The sequence below is a fragment of the Onychomys torridus genome, chromosome 16 (assembly GCF_903995425.1).
Source record: "Onychomys torridus chromosome 16, mOncTor1.1, whole genome shotgun sequence".
Taxonomy (NCBI): Eukaryota; Metazoa; Chordata; class Mammalia; order Rodentia; family Cricetidae; genus Onychomys; species Onychomys torridus.
The window spans coordinates 48,150,496-48,169,449 of NC_050458.1; the positions used below are offsets into that span (position 1 = coordinate 48,150,496).

The 18,954-nt window shown below is 46.9% G+C and overlaps 1 long non-coding RNA gene across 2 annotated transcripts; it reads right to left on the reverse strand.

Annotated features, from left to right (window-relative positions):
* Window positions 1-2,358: 2,358 nt before the first annotated feature.
* Window positions 2,359-18,526, reverse strand: LOC118597057. 2 transcript variants are annotated; one of them, XR_004946776.1, is made up of 4 exons: window positions 18,345-18,526; window positions 15,180-15,289; window positions 6,487-9,002; window positions 2,359-5,930 (listed from the first exon to the last, which is right to left on the reverse strand). It is a non-coding gene; the product is annotated as an uncharacterized LOC118597057 (long non-coding RNA). The 2 variants fall into 2 exon arrangements; XR_004946775.1 differs by having other exon boundaries at window positions 2,359-9,002.
* Window positions 18,527-18,954: the final 428 nt, after the last annotated feature.

The window sequence follows — 18,954 nt, forward strand, 5'->3', positions numbered from 1 at the left end:
CTCTGCAAGTTCAGATGCTACCAGTGTGGCCAGACTGCTGGAACCCACCACCTTCTCTTTCTGAACATAGTAACTGTGTGTCTTCCCTTGAGTTAATCCCATAGCAACGGGCACAACCCGATTTCCTCTCCCTTGTATTACTGATAAATTACTCCTTTCTTTAGTGGTATTTTCTCTCTCCAAAATTTCTCCATGGGGTGGAAATGCTGAGGCTAGACACGTGTCATCTGTTAAACAGAGATGACAGGTTGAAAGTAATCAGAGAAGATAACCAAGTCTTTTTTTTTTACCTCTCAAGTGACCTAAATCCTTGGCCACCGTGGACGTTCATGGGAATGGTGGAAGGCTCTGTTTACATCTCTTTCTCCATTTCCCTCCTTCAGGGTAGCTCTTCTTTGTCTGGCGCCACCACTCTCAAATGCTGTCACTTCTTCCAAAGAGAGTTCATTCCAAACATTTCAGCTGCTCCTTGCCACAGGCACTTTACTATCCAGTTTTATGCGTCTAGGTTCACTAGGATTGCACTCAGACACCACCACCATATTTAGTCCTAACCATGACCGAGTCTGAGACTTTTGATGTCGTCTAAGTAATCTTCATGGTGAAGTTCCTTTTAGATCCCACCATTACCACTTGCTCAGTATCTGCTTCTCTAGCCATCTTTCAGCTAATGGCTGCAAGTCCACCTCTGCCTCTTTGGTTTTGCCCTAAACATGCTTTTAATTCCACCCTTTCCCCCAAAGGATCTAAACTGCAGATCTCTGTCACCCCTAGGTGGACCATCAATATCCCTCTTGACTTCTAGCTGTCCTTCATAACACTCCAGTGACAATTTCAGCATCACTCAACATGTTTAATCAGTGGTACTCAGTTTTTCTACCCACATACCCTAAGTTGACTGTTCTCCCATTTGCCAGTCATCTTCTCTCTTTAAAATCCATTTGCTGATGACCACAGAGGTCTACAGAATTTCCATCTGCAATGCTTACCAGTTTAAAACAAGATAAATTTTTATATTTATTTTTGTATATGATTGTTTTGCCTGAATGTGTGTATACATGCATCATGTGCATGTCTGCTGCCTCAGAGATCAGAAGGTATCAGGTCCCCCATGCCCTGGAACTGGAGCCACAGTTGGCTGTGGGCCACCACATGAGTACTGGGAACTGAATCCAGGTCCTCTACAATCACAGCAAATGCTCTGCAGCCCCTTAGTTTAAATATGTATGATTGTCTATTGTGTGGTTTTATACATAAGGATAATACCTGTAGAGACAGAAGGCATCAGATTCCCTAGAGCTGGAGGAGTTACAGGTAGTTGTAAGCTGCCCAATGTGGGTGCTGGGTACCAAACTCAATATATTCTCTTAACTGGTCAGCTACCTTTCCAAACCCACAAAATCCCTTATCATCCATAAATACTTTTTTTCTTTTTCTTTTCTTTTCTTTTTTTTTTTTTTTTTGGTTTTTCGAGACAGGGTTTCTCTGTGTAGCTTTGCGCCTTTCCTGGAACTCACTTGGTAGCCCAGGCTGGCCTCGAACTCACAGAGATCCACATGGCTCTGCCTCCCGAGTGCTGGGATTAAAGGCGTGCGCCACCACAGCCCAGCAAAAAGATTCTTATGGAGCTACAGCAATTGCTCATTGGTTAAGAGCCCTGGCCGCTCTTCCAGATGACCTGGGTTTAATTTCCAGCACCTACTTGGCAGCTCACAACCATTTGTAACTATAGTCCCAGGGGATCCAACACCCTCCATGGGCACTGCAAACACATGGTGTACAGACATACATTCATGCAAAACACCTACATGCATAAAATTTTTTATATAGATCATACCTGTACATTTCTCCATATTGCTTTGCCTACTTAATTTCATTTTTTTTTTTCTGTCTCTCTCAGTACTGGAAGTTAAACCAGAGTTCATTTGTTTTCATCACAGTACTAGGGTGGTGAAGACGAGTTTTGTATTAGGTTAGAACTTTCTTCCTTAGACAAAAGAGGGAGATGTGGGGGTGGTTGTCTGTACTTTACCCTGAAGTACCGCCGCTAGTAGGCAGCAGGTAACTGCCTAGGTACCTGCCTCCTGAAATGGGGACCCCTTAAGACCTGAGATGAGTACATGCTCAATCTCTCTTGGCTACCTCGTGGCCTTGGATGCTGGTCTGTGGATCAAGGCAGAGTTCTCCTGAGAACTGTGTTGAACCGTGCCCCACCCCTCCTGGATTCTGCAACCAACTCCTTTCTGCTTGTTGTGAGTTAACCCAGAATAAATCCCTTTGATTATCAAATAGACTCTGTGGAATTTCCCCATTAAGAGTGTCTGAGTGGTAGTCACTGGTGTGCTTACCTCACAATAGTTTCTTTGATAAACAAGGGTTTATTTCTAACTCAGTTTGGTACAATGTACACAACATAATATGTAAACATACAGTATACATGTAGATATATAATATACACCTTTACATTCATATAGATAGAAAAAGATTAGCCATATGTGTTAGTATCTACTGTTGTGCCCAAATACTTGATACAACTGAAGTGAATAGACTTATTTTGGCTCATGGCTTCAGTCCATGTTTCTTTGGCCTCATCACTGTAGGCCTGAACATCATGGAACACTTGGCAAAGCAGACTGCTTACCTCATGATAGAAAGGAGACTGGGTTAAGATACACCCCTTCCAGGGTACTCCTCCAGTGTCCCACTTAGTGCAAACAGGCCCCATGGTCTAACTGCCCATTCAAATATGAAATAATTAACAGACTAATCCACTGATGTCATCACTCTTACGATCCAATCATTCCCCAACAGTACCACTAGCTGAGGAACCTTCCACCTATCAGAGCTTTGGGGGGACATTTTATACCCAAACCCTAAAACCACAAGGTATGGGATAACTGGCCACAAGTGTCACACAAAGTTCCACTGATAATGCTTCCTTGACCCAGGGACTAACCATGGCTGCACTTGAGCTGCTGTCTGGCTAGCCCTTTATAAAGCAGTCATTTCCTAACACCTTTCCTTTTGGCCAAATATGCACTGGCTCTCAGTCAGGTGCCTTGGTTCTTGTTAGATCAATTTTGGGGCATATTATTGAATTTTGAATTACTCTGAGGTGGCTGCCACAAGGTACTGACTTTTGTCTATCTTTTCTCCCTGCTGCCCAGGGTCTGAGGTCATCCTCCCTGAAACTTTGTGTCTTCCCTCAGCTGTCTGGATCACAAGGTCTGTAGGCCTAGGGGTTTGTCAGAGGAGGGTCCTGGTATGATTTCATAAAGGAGTGGGTAAAGAAGTCTCTTTTCCTCCCTTCAAGAAAATGCAGACCCATTGTCCAGCCAACTGGCCATCTAATCTAAGTTATACTGATGTCGGGCATTGCAGTAAGTTCTTTTTCTTGAACCTCTTGGGTCTAAATGAATGTCAGCACCCAGACACCCATGGGGTGATTCCCAGGCCTACCCTTTAACCAGGAGACCAAAAAAGCAGTAACATGTGAACATGAGAAGCAACTAGCACCTCAGGGCTCTCAGAGCTGCTTTTCATGGCATCCCTGGAAGGGCTAGGATGGGACCTGCAGACAGGGTGTGAGAACTGGAATTATAGGTGCTCACAAAACAAAGCCACACCAAATCAGATATTAGAAGCCAAAACCAAGTGTGAGAGGGCGTTGGACATGAACAGAGCACATGCGGTGCGAGTGGTTAGTCCTACCTGACGTCTCCCTTCCCTTTTCTTCTTTATACTTTTGCAGACAGGTATCACTTTGTAGCCCAAGCTGGTCTGGAACTCACTATGTAGCTTGGGTTGGCCTCAACCTGGCAATGCTACTTCTACCTCCTAAGTGCTAGGATTGCAGGCATGAGCCACTAGACCAGTTCAGACGAAAATTTCAGAAGCCAGAGTCTACTGGAATAGAGTCAGCAGAACAAAAAGACAAAGCCTATAGATTGTTAGTGCTGCAGCCAAGCAGCAGTCCAAAGGGGAGATTAAGCCAGAGACAGCTGGTGAACACTACAGAATACAGGACGGATGAGCAAAGGAGGTTGCATTCTGGTGAGCAGGGGTACACACTGTAGACTGTCAAAGAAGAGCCTACTGGCTGAAATCAAAGCTCAGGTTCAGGCAGGTTCAGGCAGCCACAAGGCAAATTTGCACCAACTATCACCAGGGCTGGTCCTCCTCTTCTTTAGCACTCTAAGAATCCCCTTGTGGTCATCAAAAATGTCAGCAAATGGTTGAGGGGTCTTTTGCTCAATGCAGATAAAAGTAAAAAATGTCGAAGTGTAGGTTTCTTCTTGCTAGCAGTTCTGCATTGCTGCTGCCTCCGATAGAGGACAAAGCAGAGAGACAGACTGGACAGCCAGCCAGGCAAACAAACAAACAAAAGCTGTTGGCTAATACTGTGAAGAACCTAAGAGGGCAAAGATGAGAACAGACCCACTTTTCTTTCCTGGGAGACCTTCAGTGTTAATGCCTGTACCCTGGAAAGTCCACAGCTCAAAGGATGAAACACTGAGTATTTTGATTTTCATTCTAAATTAGCCAATGGTATTCTCGTTTTTTAAAAATTCCTAACTTAAATGTGGAAAAAGGCAGTCAAAACTCAATATACTCTCGACAAAGCAGGTAAGAATCAGGTTTTGCTATCGAAACTGTCTCTACCAGGAACTGAACAAAGCTACTTTCAGCTCCAGCACAGCTACTGAGCTGTAGGACTCTGGCAGATGCAGTGACTGACTTCAGCTTCAGTTTCCTCATCTGTGAAATGGGGACAGTTATTCCTACTTGCTAGGGAATAGGCAACATTCAGAGGCTGAGACATAAGCATGCGCTCAGGAAGCAAGAACAATGGAGAGTAATATTCTTTCATGTGATGATATGAAAGCAGCCATTAGTTCAATGTCACCAACTATGGGAAGCTGTCCTGTCCCCTAAGTGAACATGAGATGTCAGGCACGCTTAGCCCTGCATTTTGCTAGCTGGCATCACTCTCTAACCTGCCAGCTGGTCTGTCAGTACCTGGCCTGGAGTTCTGCACAGAGAATCTCAGGCTGCTGATTTGTCTCTGTTGGTAACAAAAGCAGGGAAGCTTGCTGCTGTCTGGCAACACAGGGTGAGCATGGGAGGCTACACTGGCCTGTAAAGCAACAAGGGACAGGCTAGCCACTCCCAGGAGTGTCTGGCAGGTGGACAGTTACTTGGCAAGTACCTGTAGAGTGAGGTCCTTAGCTTTTTAAGTAGCAAGGAAACTATTCAAACACAGTAGTATAGTATAAATCAGGAAATTAGCCATCAAGAGTGACTAAGTGAGATTCTTTTCTGATGACTACTTGTAGTGACAGTTTATCTATAGTTTGTACCTGCTTCTTCATCTTGATCGTGTATACACACACACACACACACACACACACACACACACACACACACACGACAGCAATAACAGCTTTTAACACAGCCATGGGAGGTTTTGAGGAAATGAAGTGGTGTCGAGGTTTCAGAAAGCCCAGAGTCCTCAGAAAAGAATCTGAAAACGGGAGTCTTCTGCATGAAGGCCACTTGGAGCAATGCGGTCATTAGCACTCACTCTACTTGTAGGCAGAAGCAGCAGAGTGCACCGTATGACGTACAAACAGGAAAGGCTTGCCAGCTCCAGAGGCCAAGGAAGAGTGAATCGTACCTCCACCTGAGGCTGCAGATGGAACACTGAAGCGGCCATGTGCTAATGGACGCTCTGAAGGTTAATCAGAGGCTGGGGAGGTGTGCTGAGCACTACCATAGTACCTGCTTCAGGAAGAGTACCATGGACTTCTCCTGTGCATCCTTGAACACCCTTCAGTTGTTAGAGACACGTATGGAAAGCTCTGCAATAAAAAGGTATTCCCAGAATCCAGCTGCCCCTACGCCCAGGAAGTTCCTGTCACCAAACAAAACTGGAATCACAAAAGCAATAGATTAGCATGGCATGGAGGGTAGGGTACGCAAGCCTGGGTAAATGTGGTCTCTAAGCCTGAGCACACCTGTCAAGTGTTCACTTTCATCATGTCCTAGGGATTTAATACATTCTGTCCAGAGACCAGTTTAAGCAGGACCAAACTGCTCTTAATCTATCCTTTTACCTTATTGCCCTTCCTACAGATATCCTTGACAAAGAGGCTGCATGGACAGACTAGGAATGTCTAATCCATGTAGCTTTGTGTGGGTTGCTTAAGTCTCAAAATACTATGAAGCAGGAAGTATTCTCATTTTCTGATAATGAAAGTGAGGCTCAGGACCATTTGTCCTTAGGACAATGACCTTGTCTCTAAGGTACCACAGCTGCTGGGGCCAGATCTAGGCTAGAGTGGTGCACAGCACAGCCCTCCCCACTGACAAAATGAACACAGGCATGCAGTGAACAAAGAAGGCAGCTGTGCTCACAACTATGCCACCAACGTAGATGTATACTTGGGATCCAGGACACTGAGTGTCAGTGTCACCATCTCTCACCTGTATCTACCTGCGTGGTCCTTGCTCCGGGGAGAGGCAGAGCAGGCATAGAGTGACTTGCCATGGAGAAGCATAGGAGCTGGACTGGACTTGGAGAATGCCAGGCTCCAGAACTTCTGCTCCCACATTTGGGATCTGGGAGGCCTGAGAAGAGTGGGGCACGTGGGTTGCACAGAGGTGGGCTGGAGACAAAGCTCTGTCTGTGGCAATTTTTACACAGACCAAGGACAAGTATGAGAAGGCCCTGAAGGAACTTGACCAGACCACGCCCCAGTACATGGAGAACATGGAGCAGGTGTTCGAGCAGTGCCAGCAGTTTGAAGAGAAGCGTCTGCGCTTCTTCCGGGAGGTTCTGCTGGAGGTTCAGAAGCACCTGGACCTGTCCAATGTGGCTAGGTAAGCTTCCCTGAGGCAGAGAACTCATCAGTGTGAGTCACAGGGAGGCTGGGGGTGGGGCGCTCACCCACAGGGCTTTGCACACCACATTCCGGAGGCCCAAGAGGGCCATGGAAGGCTCCATGCTGCCAGCTCCAAAGGGGTCTGGACAGGAAGGGAAGCTGTCTGATCTGGTGCCACAGCCAGGACCAGCCAGACCCGGCATTCTGGAAATCCACCTGCACCGGTGCACCACTGGCCAGGCCTCGTGTCTTCTGCCCCCAAGGACAGTCCCTTGTAGAGGTCCTCTCTTCCCTGCTGCCAGCTTGACCGTTGACATCTTAGTGGCTGTAGTCCTGGGGAGGCCAGGCAGCAAGACCATCTCCAGTTTGACTCGTGACACAGCGTGCCTGCATCAGGAGAGAGCCAGATAACGGGACAGAGACAGAAATCCACTTCCTCCATCCTTCTGGCAGAAGCGTTGAGAAATGAATGTCAGGTCAAAGCTTGTTGTCAGTAGAAAATGACATTCCTTTTGTCTCTTCTAAAAAGATGGAAAGCAGTCATTGCACAGGGGCTCTGCTGTCATTTCATCTCTGTGACAGCCTGGAAAGTAGGCCGAATTGTCCCCATCTTCCTGTTGAGGAAACTGAGCTGCTACACAGCTTTTAGGGGACAGGGACAGGGACAGGGCTGGGACTGTGTCCTGCTCTTCTGTGTATGAGGTACCTTCCACTGTTTGTACTTGGCTCTGGCAAAGGCCTGAATCTCTATGTTCCAAGTCACCTCTGGGGTACATGGTGCAGTGGCTCCTAGGGCTGCTGTGACAGAATCTGGGTGGCATGGCAGACACCGAGGGACGCTCATCCCTCAGTTCTAGAAGACAGAAGTCAGAAACCTCGGTGTCGTCACACTCCCCACTGAAGGCTCCAGGCAGGTCCTTCTGCCTCTTCCAGCTTGTGGGTCTGCCACAGTCCTCAGCTTTCCCGACATCTGACCACTTCTCTCCAGGCCTCTGGCCATCTTTCCCTGAGTATCTAGGGTAGATTTCTCCTTCTTTCTAAGGACAGCAGCCCTGCCGCACTGGGGCCATTTTACTGAACCTGTTTTAAGCTGTTCACCTCTAAAAGACCCTGTTTTCAGAAAAGGTCACAACCTGAGGTTAGGACTTCAGCTATTGTATTTGGAGAACACAATTCAATCCTTAGAATAGGTATTATACCCACTCAGCAGAGAAGGAAACTGAGGCTCAGAAAAGGAGAAGAACCACCTATGTGGACAATAAGTGATCTATCAGGTCCAGCCTAGACCCGTGTTCTTGGTCGTAGGAGGCCGGACTGGGTCTTGTAGTTCTGGCCTCCTCCCATACTACCTTTCACATAGGGAGGAAAACGTCCAGCTCTCCTGAGAGAAATGGGAGGAGGAGGCACTCTGACATTCTCCTCTAAAGGCTTCTTCCTCAATATGACCTGACCCAGTGGGACTGCACAGTTGCACCCACAGAGCACACCCAGGATTTGATGCAGGGCAAGTCTCAGTGTGCCCCTGGTTTGATACAAAGCTTATTTGTTGGTGGGTCCCAGGTTCTAGAGGATGGTGTCTGCATCTGTACATGTGACACCAGGGAATGGCGTCCCTGACGTGTGTCTGGGAAACTGTGTGGCTGCAGAGACTATCATGCAGGCTCCAGGGCCTGCTGTGGCTGTGAGGAATGGTGGCTGGGCCCTGCTTTTATAGAGCTTTCTATCTGTGATTTAGCTACAAAGCCATTTACCGAGAGCTGGAACAGAGCATCAAAGCAGCTGATGGCTTCCGCCAAGCCCTGCCTGACTGTAGCCCAGATAGCAACAGACCTGCAAGGCTGGCCCAATTATGTCCTGGCTCCCCCTGCCTCTCTACACAATGATGGCCACCTGTCAGCCACTCTGGGTGTGAAGTGAGTGCTGGGAAAGAGGGTACAGAAGGTACTCCAGCCTGTAGTTCTGGCTTCCTGGTCCTGCAGCTCACAGTTGTCCGAAGAGCCTGTGCTTTTACCAGTGGTCTAGGTGTCTCGACTGCTTTCCTTATTCCCGTAGGAACCAGCACTGTCATCCCCGCTACCAAAGGAACTGTCTCTCATCTCCATGCGGCCATCAACACACCTGTAGAAATAAGAAGGCAGGGTGATGGTGGGCTGTTTACTTTTGTTCCTAATCAGGGTCTCTTGTTTCTGGGTATGGGGCACATGCCTCCCCAACCCAGGCATGTGCTGAGATAGATAACATCCACATGATGTGGCCAATAAACAGGAACAGATCTGAGGTGTCACTTCCAAGGTCTTTAAAGTGACTGTTCAGCCCAACCTATCTTCTCTTTGGGGGCTGTAGGAAAGAGGAAGTGCAATATCATAAGGTGAATAAGACCCTTACTGGTCTGGAGTTGGAGTGCTACACAGAAGACAGGACCTCCAGATCAATGGGCCTCAACCTTCCTAATCCTGCAACCCTTTAATACAGTTCATGTTGTGGTGCATCATTCACAAGATTATTTCATTGCTACTTCATAACTGTAATTTTGCTATTGTTATGAATCGTAAAGTAAATATCTGATATGTAGGACAGCTGACATATGAACCAATGCTATAGATAGTCACATGCACCCAAAGCTGACTTGCTAGACACAGGGATAAGCTGCTGTGTGCTGAGCCCCTGAGACTTGAGAATGCTTATCATAACATGACCTGGCCTATTTGCACAACACAGATGTCCCTCAAGTCATAGACTTTACTTTCTTCTAGTAATGTTACAGATTCTCTTAGAAGCTTCTGGCTGCCGATCTCTTCCCTGGTCAACATGTTTAATATGAATGATGTAAATGTCACTCACTGACTTCCTGGAGTTGGATACAAAGCCACAGACCACTGATCCCTGGACCCTTCTCTAGTGCTCTTGCAGTGTGGTCTAAAAATATCCTTGAAGAGATGCTGGACCTCTGGGTTGGTTTTCTCCTTGTCAGCTGAACATCATTAAGCAAGGTATCACTCAAAGAACAGCACTCATGCTAGCATTCAATCTGCAGACAAGGGAAAAAGATTCCCCAAGAATCTGAAGCACTGTTAGCCAGGTGGGACAGAGGAAAGATAGATGTCCATGAACTGTGATGATGATGCCATGACAGTCTGCGATACAAACAGAGCCCAGAGAGATGTGGATTTCAAGGGGATCTGAGGAGAGAGAGCCCACAGCTGAGGGTTTAAGGCAAGGAAGGGTGATGGGAGGGAATGCAGAGGTCTTAAATAATTTTGTCCCGAGTAAAAACTGGAAGCGAGGCAAGCACCAGGATCCATGTTACAAAGGGTCACATGAAGATGGACATGCCAGATCAGAACAGAGAGCCGAAGCCAGACAAGAGACCACACCTGGAAGAACTAGGTTAGGAACCAGGTGAGCCAGGAGCGTGGTGGGGGTGCTAATAACAAACACATTCTTTCCTGGTCAAAAAAAGCAACAGAGGGAGACAAGCCCAATGTCTGTAGCAAACAGGGAATTTCACAAGAAGCATGGAGAGAAAACAGAACTAAATGTGGCTGTCTTTTCTGGCAAGAAGGACATTAAGAACATGTCTGTTACACTATTCTCATCAACCCAAGTGAAGATGTGGTATTCAAAGCATCTCTGGTTTTAGCTAGAAACTCACTAAATGCTCCTTTGCAGCTGAATGGCTCAGCACCTAGGCCCTGGCTCTAACTGAAGAACAGAGACTAGAAATCTTGTTCAAAGAATAGAAACCAGGACAACCAAGGGAATGGAAATAAAATCAGAGAAGGGTTCCAAAGGAGTGAGTGGTGGCTGACCTTCACATGCTTCAGGGCTTATCTTTAAGGGCCCAGGAAAAGGACTAAGACCAATTCAGTGGCAAATTTACAAGCTATTCAGTAAGTACTTTCTAGGGGTCAGAACAATGGTAGGGGAAACAGGGCAGGGGATAGTTCCTGTCCCTGTTCATGAGGCTTGCAAACTAGTTCACAGGAGAAGCTCCTTTGGGTTCAGGACCCCATAGACTTGCTCTGAGGGAGGCAAAAGTCTTAAGAGAGGCTGGTAGGCCCTTGGAGGGCCCAGAGGAGGTACCAACCCTATAAGAGGTGGGGGTGGAGCTGGGGGCTAAAACCTCCGGGCTCTTTAAGACTGTATTCTGGCATGGAAGTGTGCATCACTCTAAGGAACAAACATTCTTCATTTATATGAGCTAAGAGCTTATTCTGGAATGTAGGGGGCATCAGGCACCTTTCAACTACCCTAGAGAATATCACCTTGCATGGGCGCCCCGAGCAGTCCACACATAGGGACTTTCTACTTCTCATTCACTCACAAGAGCCTCTCTGTGCCCTGGCACCCTGTAGGGGATACCTAGTCACTCACAGGCAACACTATGCCAGCTAGCCTGCACAGCCATCAGTCCCATGCCAGGACTCAGCAGCTCTCCCCATCACTGACCTTCACCTTGCGTGGGCTCTGATTTCTGGGTCCCATTTCTCCATGAGCTTTCCTTCATGCTAGCCCTCACACTGCACCTTCCTCACCTCTGAACACATCCCTGCAGGTCCCTGGGGAAAGCCTTCAATAGCACACTGTCCTGTTGTCAGTCACCCCCCCCCCTACCAATGGCCATTTGGACTCCATGGGGCTCAGCAAACAGTCCAGTTTCATTATTCTGAATGCACTGTTATAATAATGCATCATTTATAATTTGGAAATAATGGAATTCACTATAAAAAGCCATGCAAGGATATGTCCCCTGGCTTAATAGAAACAGCATTCTTCCATAATTCATAATACGCAAGTCCTAATGGCTGATGAATAATTTGGAAGCAGTAAAAGCACTCTGTGGTACTGACATGTGGCTTTCAGAGTGTGTTCACCTCACCTGCCAAAGCACCTACCCCAACCCTGCTCTGTCACTGTGGTCATCAAATGAACTAGAGGGATGTTTCTGTCCCCAGATAACCTGCGGGTCACCATCTACATGGCACCAAAATCTTGCTGCTCTACATCTAAACACCACTTACCCCCAGGTTTCAAACTGAAATTGGTCCTTGGCCAGAGGCCTTTGGGGCTGACCCTTCTGTTTGAGCCAAGAAGAAAGAAGTTCCTGAAAGCTCATATAAAGGTTGACCCTGACTGCAGACAGTACCATGTTATGGGGCCCTGCACAGAAAGTTAGTCCAGTGCCCATTATGTCCCCTCTGTCAAGGATTCAAAAGCTTCTATGACACTCTCCTTGCCACTATGATAGTGTGCCCTAGCATACAGATCAAGCGACTGTTGATCAAACACACTGAAACTGTGAGCCAAATGAAATGCTTCTCCTTATACTGTCTCTGTGATATCTGGCCCACCACAATGACAAAAAGAACACACCTTTTTATGTAGCAGCTCCGCTCTTGCACGCCAAGTCAGATTATGTACAACTATTTTCAAAGCAGTATACTAAATTATGGCAACAACCACACTGCCAATTTCTGGATGAAAGGGGGAAAAAAGGAGATAGTATGTGTAGTGGGATTTGACTCAGCCTTAAGATGGAAGGAAAATTTGTCCTGTTCCACACAAGCATGTGGCGTGATAACAAATACTTGAAAGAGAATTAAGATGTTAAACCACATGTTACGAACATTTATCCAAAAAGAAAAAGCTGGCACAAATAAACTTGCATCAGCAACTAAATCTGTCAAAATTTTAAAGATACAAGGGCATTGGCTGCACATTCCAAACATTTTGCGACCACAGTCTCAGACAAAATAGGATAGCCAAAAATCTTAAACAAGGAACAACATACAAATATACAAAATCACTTCTCTTTCTTAATAATTACCTATTAAGTTATATGGCTATTTAGCCTACCATATCTTTACAGACTTCTTTAAAAAAAAACAACAACAACAACAAACCAAGCGTGGTGGCACGAGCCTTTAAGCCAGCACCTGGTAGGTAGAGGGAGGTGGAGCTCTGTGAGTTGGAAGCCAGCCCGGTCTACATTGGGAGTTCTAGGACAGCCAGCACTATGTAGAGAGAGCCTGTCTCAAAACCAAACCAAAACAAAACTCACAAAGCAGTGTGACAGAAGTGTAAGTTATAAAACAAGAAAACACATTCTAACTATTGCTAGTTTTCATGCTGTCATGAAAAAGGCCTCATTATCAGTTTTTATCCTATGGGGATAAATGTTCCTTTATGGTAATCACATTGTGTCAATATCCCTTAAGCCATAACAACAACAAAGAACTGCTTCCAGGACAGCCAAGACTGTTACACAGAGAAACCATCTCGAAAAACCAAAAAAAGAAAAAGAAAAAGAAATCGCTCCCACAGTTCTAAACAGCCTGTCTACCAGGTTTATTCCCAGAAAAGAAATAGGGAAACAGGTCAGCTGCTGGAGGAAGTGGCACCAACAGAGGCCTGAGCCCATGTGATGACCTGCAGAAAGCGTCCTAACACGGGCCTAGGCAGCTGATGCAGACCTTGCTGGGCCTCAAGCCTGACTAGGGTCCTTTTACCATTATTTGCCTTCATTTCAGGGGCCCTTTTCCTCCCACTATGGGGCTGTCTGCTCAGAGGGCAGCACCTTTATCTGATACTCAGTGTAGTTTGAATGAGAATATTCCCCACAGGTTCTCATGTTTGAATGTTTGGATTCCAGTTAGTGGAACTCTTTGGAAAGGATGAGGTGTGACTTTGAGTGGGTGTGACCTTGTTGGAGGAGGTTATCACTGGGGATGGGTTCTAAGGTTTAAAAAGCCCACACCAGGCCCCCAATATCTATCTCTATCTCTCCCCCCCCTCTCTGCTGTGGATTAGGATGTAAAGCTCTCAGTTTCTGCTCCAGTACCATGTCTGTCTGCTTCCTGCCATGATCATGGACTACCTTTCTAAAATTGTAAGCAAGCACCCAATTAAACACTTTCTTTTATAAGAATTGCTGTCTTAGCTGGGTATGTGGCACACGCCTTTAATCCCAGAACTTGGGAGGCAGAGGCAGGCGGATTTCTGTGAGTTCTAGGTCAGCCTGGTCTATAGAGCAAATTCAGGGAGAGGCTCTAAAGCCACACAGGGAAAACCTGTCTTGAAAAACAAAAACAAAAACAAAAACAAAAACAAAAACAAAAAAATGGCTGTCTTAGGGTTTCTAATGTTGTAGAGACACCATCACCATGGCAACTCTTATAAAAGAAAACATTTAACTAGGGCTGGCTTACAGGTTCAGAGGTTTACTCCTTTATTATCATGGCAGGAATTATGGCAGCATGTACTACACAGACATGGTCATGGTGCTGGAAAAGGAACTCAGAATTCTACATCTGGATTAGCAGGCAGCAGGAAGAGAGAGAGGCAGTAGGCCTGGCTTGAGCATTTGAAACCTCAAAGCCCCATCCCCAGTGACACACTTCCTCAAACAAAGTCACACCTCCTAATAGTGCTACTTTCTGATGACCAAGCATCCAAATCTATGAGCCTATGGGGGCCATTCCTATTCAAAGTGCCACAGTTGTCTTGTTCATGATGTCTCTTCACAGCAAGAGAACAGTAAGACACCTGCAAAGGTCCACAGTGTCAGAGTAGGTTCATTAGAGTGGCCAGTGGAGCCCAAGCCCTTGGTAAAGAGGGAAGAAAGACCTTCATATTATAAACATGTGAAGTCACCAGGTAAAAGTCAAACAAATCCATCCACTCATGCTTTGTTCTGCTGGTGTCAGTGGGGACCTGGAGGATTATGCTGGGTGCCATACCTGATATGAGGACCCCACCTTCATGTGAACTCTCACAACCTTGTATGGTGTGTACAGAGAACCCCCATCTCTCTTGAGTGTGTACTCTGTACGCTTAATTTCTTAGAAGATGCTGGAGGGAAAGGAACTGTTGCTTGGAGAGCCCTCATCAGACTCTCTTCAACATTAGAGCTTTATTTCTCCCAAATGATCTCCACAAAGGCCTGAGTAGAAAATGGCTCATTTCCCCAGGTTATTAGATGATGAAAGATCCCTTCTTAAGATTTATTTTTTATAACTATACAAATATGTGTATGCATATAAGTATGTGCACATGAGTTCAGGTGCCCAAGGAGACCAAAAAACAGAGGCACTGGATGCCCCTGGAGATGGTGGTACATACAGGTAGGTTGTGAGCAGCCTGATGTACTGGGAACTTATCTTGGGTCTTCATTAAGAGCAGCATGTGCTGTTAACCAGCCCCAATGATGCAAGGTTTAAACCCTCAACTGGCAATTAATCTGTCATTTTACTTGCTATCAAGTCAACATAATACAAAAAGCAAGGGAAGACTTACCAGATAAATCTCTAGTGAACACAGAGTGACCCTGAGCAATTGATGAAAAGAAACATCCCATAGATTATGCTTGTCTGGTTGTGATTTTTGGCACTGCAGTCAAAACACACCTAAAAGAAAATTGTTATATATTGCTAAGAATTAATTTATATTAGCAGGTTGTTTATCTTATACAACACAGTACACAACTAGCTTAACATCTGTCTAACATTCACACTTTAAATTCTGATCATTTAGGAACCATGTGACCTATTCGTCTGGTCCTGTGGCAGCAGGGCTATTCGGTGCTGCCTTCCTCTCATCTTCTGCCTGCTGGTTTTCCCTGTGCCACCTAGCTGGAGCAGGCAGTTCATTTCACCAATAGCTCCTCACTCCAGCATCTCTGTTGCCATCTCCAAGATGGCTGTGTCTCTGATCAGGCAAGCCAAGCTGCTGCTGAAGGTATGATGTGATTACAAGCAGGCCGTGGCTGATAAACAGTACAAAGGCATCATGGGCTACATTATCTGCATCTCTTAAGAGCGGGATGTACTGCTTTCCTGGCCTGGTAACCTGGAGAATGTTGTCCCCTGCTTCCCAATACAAACCCTCAACTTCATGGTCTAGGGTACATACAGGTCTTCCTAGGGGTACGGCCAAGTGAACCCACATCTGGAGCTAGTTTGACAGCAACTGGCCTCTGAAGGAACTCCCCATTTCATCTCCTGGCTAGATACTGCCAGAACCTCCTAGGTAGCTGACACAGAGAAATTAGGCACAGACCCTGCCAGTTGAAAGGTCTGGGGGACTTTGGTGAAGATCACTAAATAGGATGGAATCTGCTGTCTTTAACAAAGCTTTGACATCTCTGTTTAGGGCACCATGATATACTGCATGGTGTAATTTAGTATATACAACACAGCTCAAGGCATGCTGCCTGACCCCAAAGTCACAGACATACCACAATCAGTTAGATGATCACACAGACGGTCATGGCCAGTGTCAGCTCCCATCTTCCTCACAATGGGGTGGGTCCTGATGAGTCTAAGGAGCAATGTCTGAGGTCTTTTACACAGGTATTACCAACTGTTAGAGGAAGTTTTTTGATTGAAATAATGTCTTACTCTGTAACTTAGGCCAACCTGAAACTTATTTAACTCAAACTAGCCTTGAATGTGTGACAGTCCTCCTGCCTCAGCCTCCCCAGTGCTGAGATGATAGGCATGACTCACCATGGCATGCTTAGAAAAAGACTTTCAAAGATAAGGGCTGCAAAGCCTTCTTCAGTGTGGTCCAATGTCTCTGGCATGGGCAGGGCTTTTGTTCTGTTGCTTTCAATGAGCTGAAGAAAGTCACTTAAGTAGGTCCTCTCACCAGAACCAGAACCAGGAGTATGAGAGAATGCTCCACTGTTAAGTACCACAAGTGAGAAATTCCAATCTTGGTCCTGGTCAGATGTCTGGGAAGGAGTCTTGTAAGGAGCTAATTGTGACCATGCTTTATCAATGGCACCTCATTTAATTACCAGGAGAGTAATGGTATCATGGTGGTTCTTCCATCAGGAAGACCTAAGAGTCCAGACATTGTAGGATGCATTATAAATCGCTGGGCAGTGGTGGTGCACGCCTTTAATCCCAGCACTTGGGAGGCAGAGACAGGCAGATCTCTCTGAGTTCGAGGCCAGCCTGGTCTACAGAGTGAGATCCAGGACAGGCACCAAAGCTACAGAGAAACCCTGTCTTGAAAAAAAAAAAAAAAAACAAACAACAACAAAAAAACCCAAACAAACGAATAAATCATGTCTTTCTTTTGTATGTCCTTTGTAAGTAAGTGCCATTTCTTCTTGTACAGCTAAATAATACTTTCAGTCATATCCCATGCCAGGCATTCTGCTATAAAACAATCAAATAACATGAAAATTGTCATCTAGGATTTTAGAAATTTAAATTTTTATTTGTATTTTCTGTGTATGAGTGTTTTGCCTGCATGTATATCTGGGCACACCATGGGTGCCTGGTGCCCATGGAGGCCAGAAGAGGGTTTTGGGTCCCCTATAATTGGAATTACTGAAGATTGTGAGCTGCCATGTTGGTACTGGGAATTGCTGCAGCTGGTACTTAACCACTGAGGCATCTCTCCAGCCTATTTTTTTTTTTAAAGAACTTTAAACATTTCTAATAATATTGGGGCTGGAGAGATGGCTGTTAGTGACACTGGCTGCTATCAGAAGACCTAGGTTTGGTCCTCAGTAGCCACATGCTGGGTCACAATCGCCAAACTCCAATTCCAGGGCATATGATGCCCTCTTCTGGTTTCCATGGGCACCAGACACACAGACATACATGCAGGCAAAACACCCACACATATTATATCTATAAATTACAAACTCTCAGTCGTCAGGTACTTGCTTAGCGTGTTTGAGGCTTTGGCTTTGCACTGGTGTGTGTGTGTGGGGGTTACTCATGGGTCCAGAAAGAGTTATCAGTACAATTACTGTACTGTATTAGCAATACACTATTGCGTATGCAGTATGCACAGTGAAGAGAACTTAGGTCTGAAGCCATATCCTACACTACTTACCTCTAAACCTCCAGTTAGGAACCTAGCACATAAAGGAATGCTGACTAGGAACACAGCACGCGCGCGCGCGCGCGCACACACACACACACACACACACACACACACACACCCAGGACACTGTCCCTTCCCATGCATTGGGCGTGGCTGTATCTCACTTAACAGGCCCTTGGGCATGATTCCTCTGTCCTCTGCACTAACCACTTGGCCTTCCTCCCCCCTCCCCCACTTAGCTCTTGTGCAATTTCTGCCTCGCATTTACCGCGGTGGTCTGGGTGACCAGTAAAATGTGGCAAAAGCGACAGCATAACACTTTCAGGATTCGGTTATTTAAAAGCCCGGAGGTAAACAGCACGGTGGCACACACCAAAAGTGCCAGCACTCAGGAGGCAGAGGCAGGAAGATTGCTAGTTCAAGGCCAAGTTGGTCTACACAGTGGGACACTGCCTCAATATAATAAATAGACACTGACTTCTCTCTTCACTCACGGGCGCGGGCGAGCGCAGTCACTCAGATCCCGCGTGGACGACTTCGGCCGTGGACGGACACTGCGGCTCCGCCGCCTCCCCCGCCCGCCGCGCGGTCCCCAGCTCCCCAGGCGGCCGCTACCTGGTGGCTAAGCGCCAGACGCAGGCGGTTGAAGATGGCCAAGGTGTCCTGACTGCCAAGGTCCCCCATGGCCACCCGAGGGTCCAGAGGCATCGCGCCCCGACCTGGCAGGACGTCCCGAGAAAAACAGAAACTGGGGCGGCTTCCGAGCGACCAACCGCCGACCTGCAGCGGGCGGCGGGAGGCCCCGCCCACGCCCCGCCCACAAAGAGCGCCAGCCACTCTCTTTCCGCCCCTCACACAGGCTGCGCCCCGGCCCCGCCCTCCAGCCCCGCCCCCGGCCCGGCCCACGCGCTCCTGGTTCTGACGTTCACCTTACCGTTGCCAGCTTGGCGCGTGGACGCTGCTCTGGTGCGCCTGTGCCAGGCGCCTCGGCTTCCCCGCCGGGGGCTGGCGTCCCGGAAAGCTGTAGGGTGGCTGGCCAAGGACTCTTCCCCTCACACTGGGTTGTCACTGACTCTTTTTTAGTCTCAGCTGAAGCCAAACCCTGAATCTGTGGTAGAAAATTTGTTTGGTTCTTTTTGTAGATAGCATGTTTTCCGGCGACTGGAGAGAAAGAAGGCTCAGCACTTAGGAGCGCTGAGTGCTCTTCCAGAGAAACTGGGGTTCG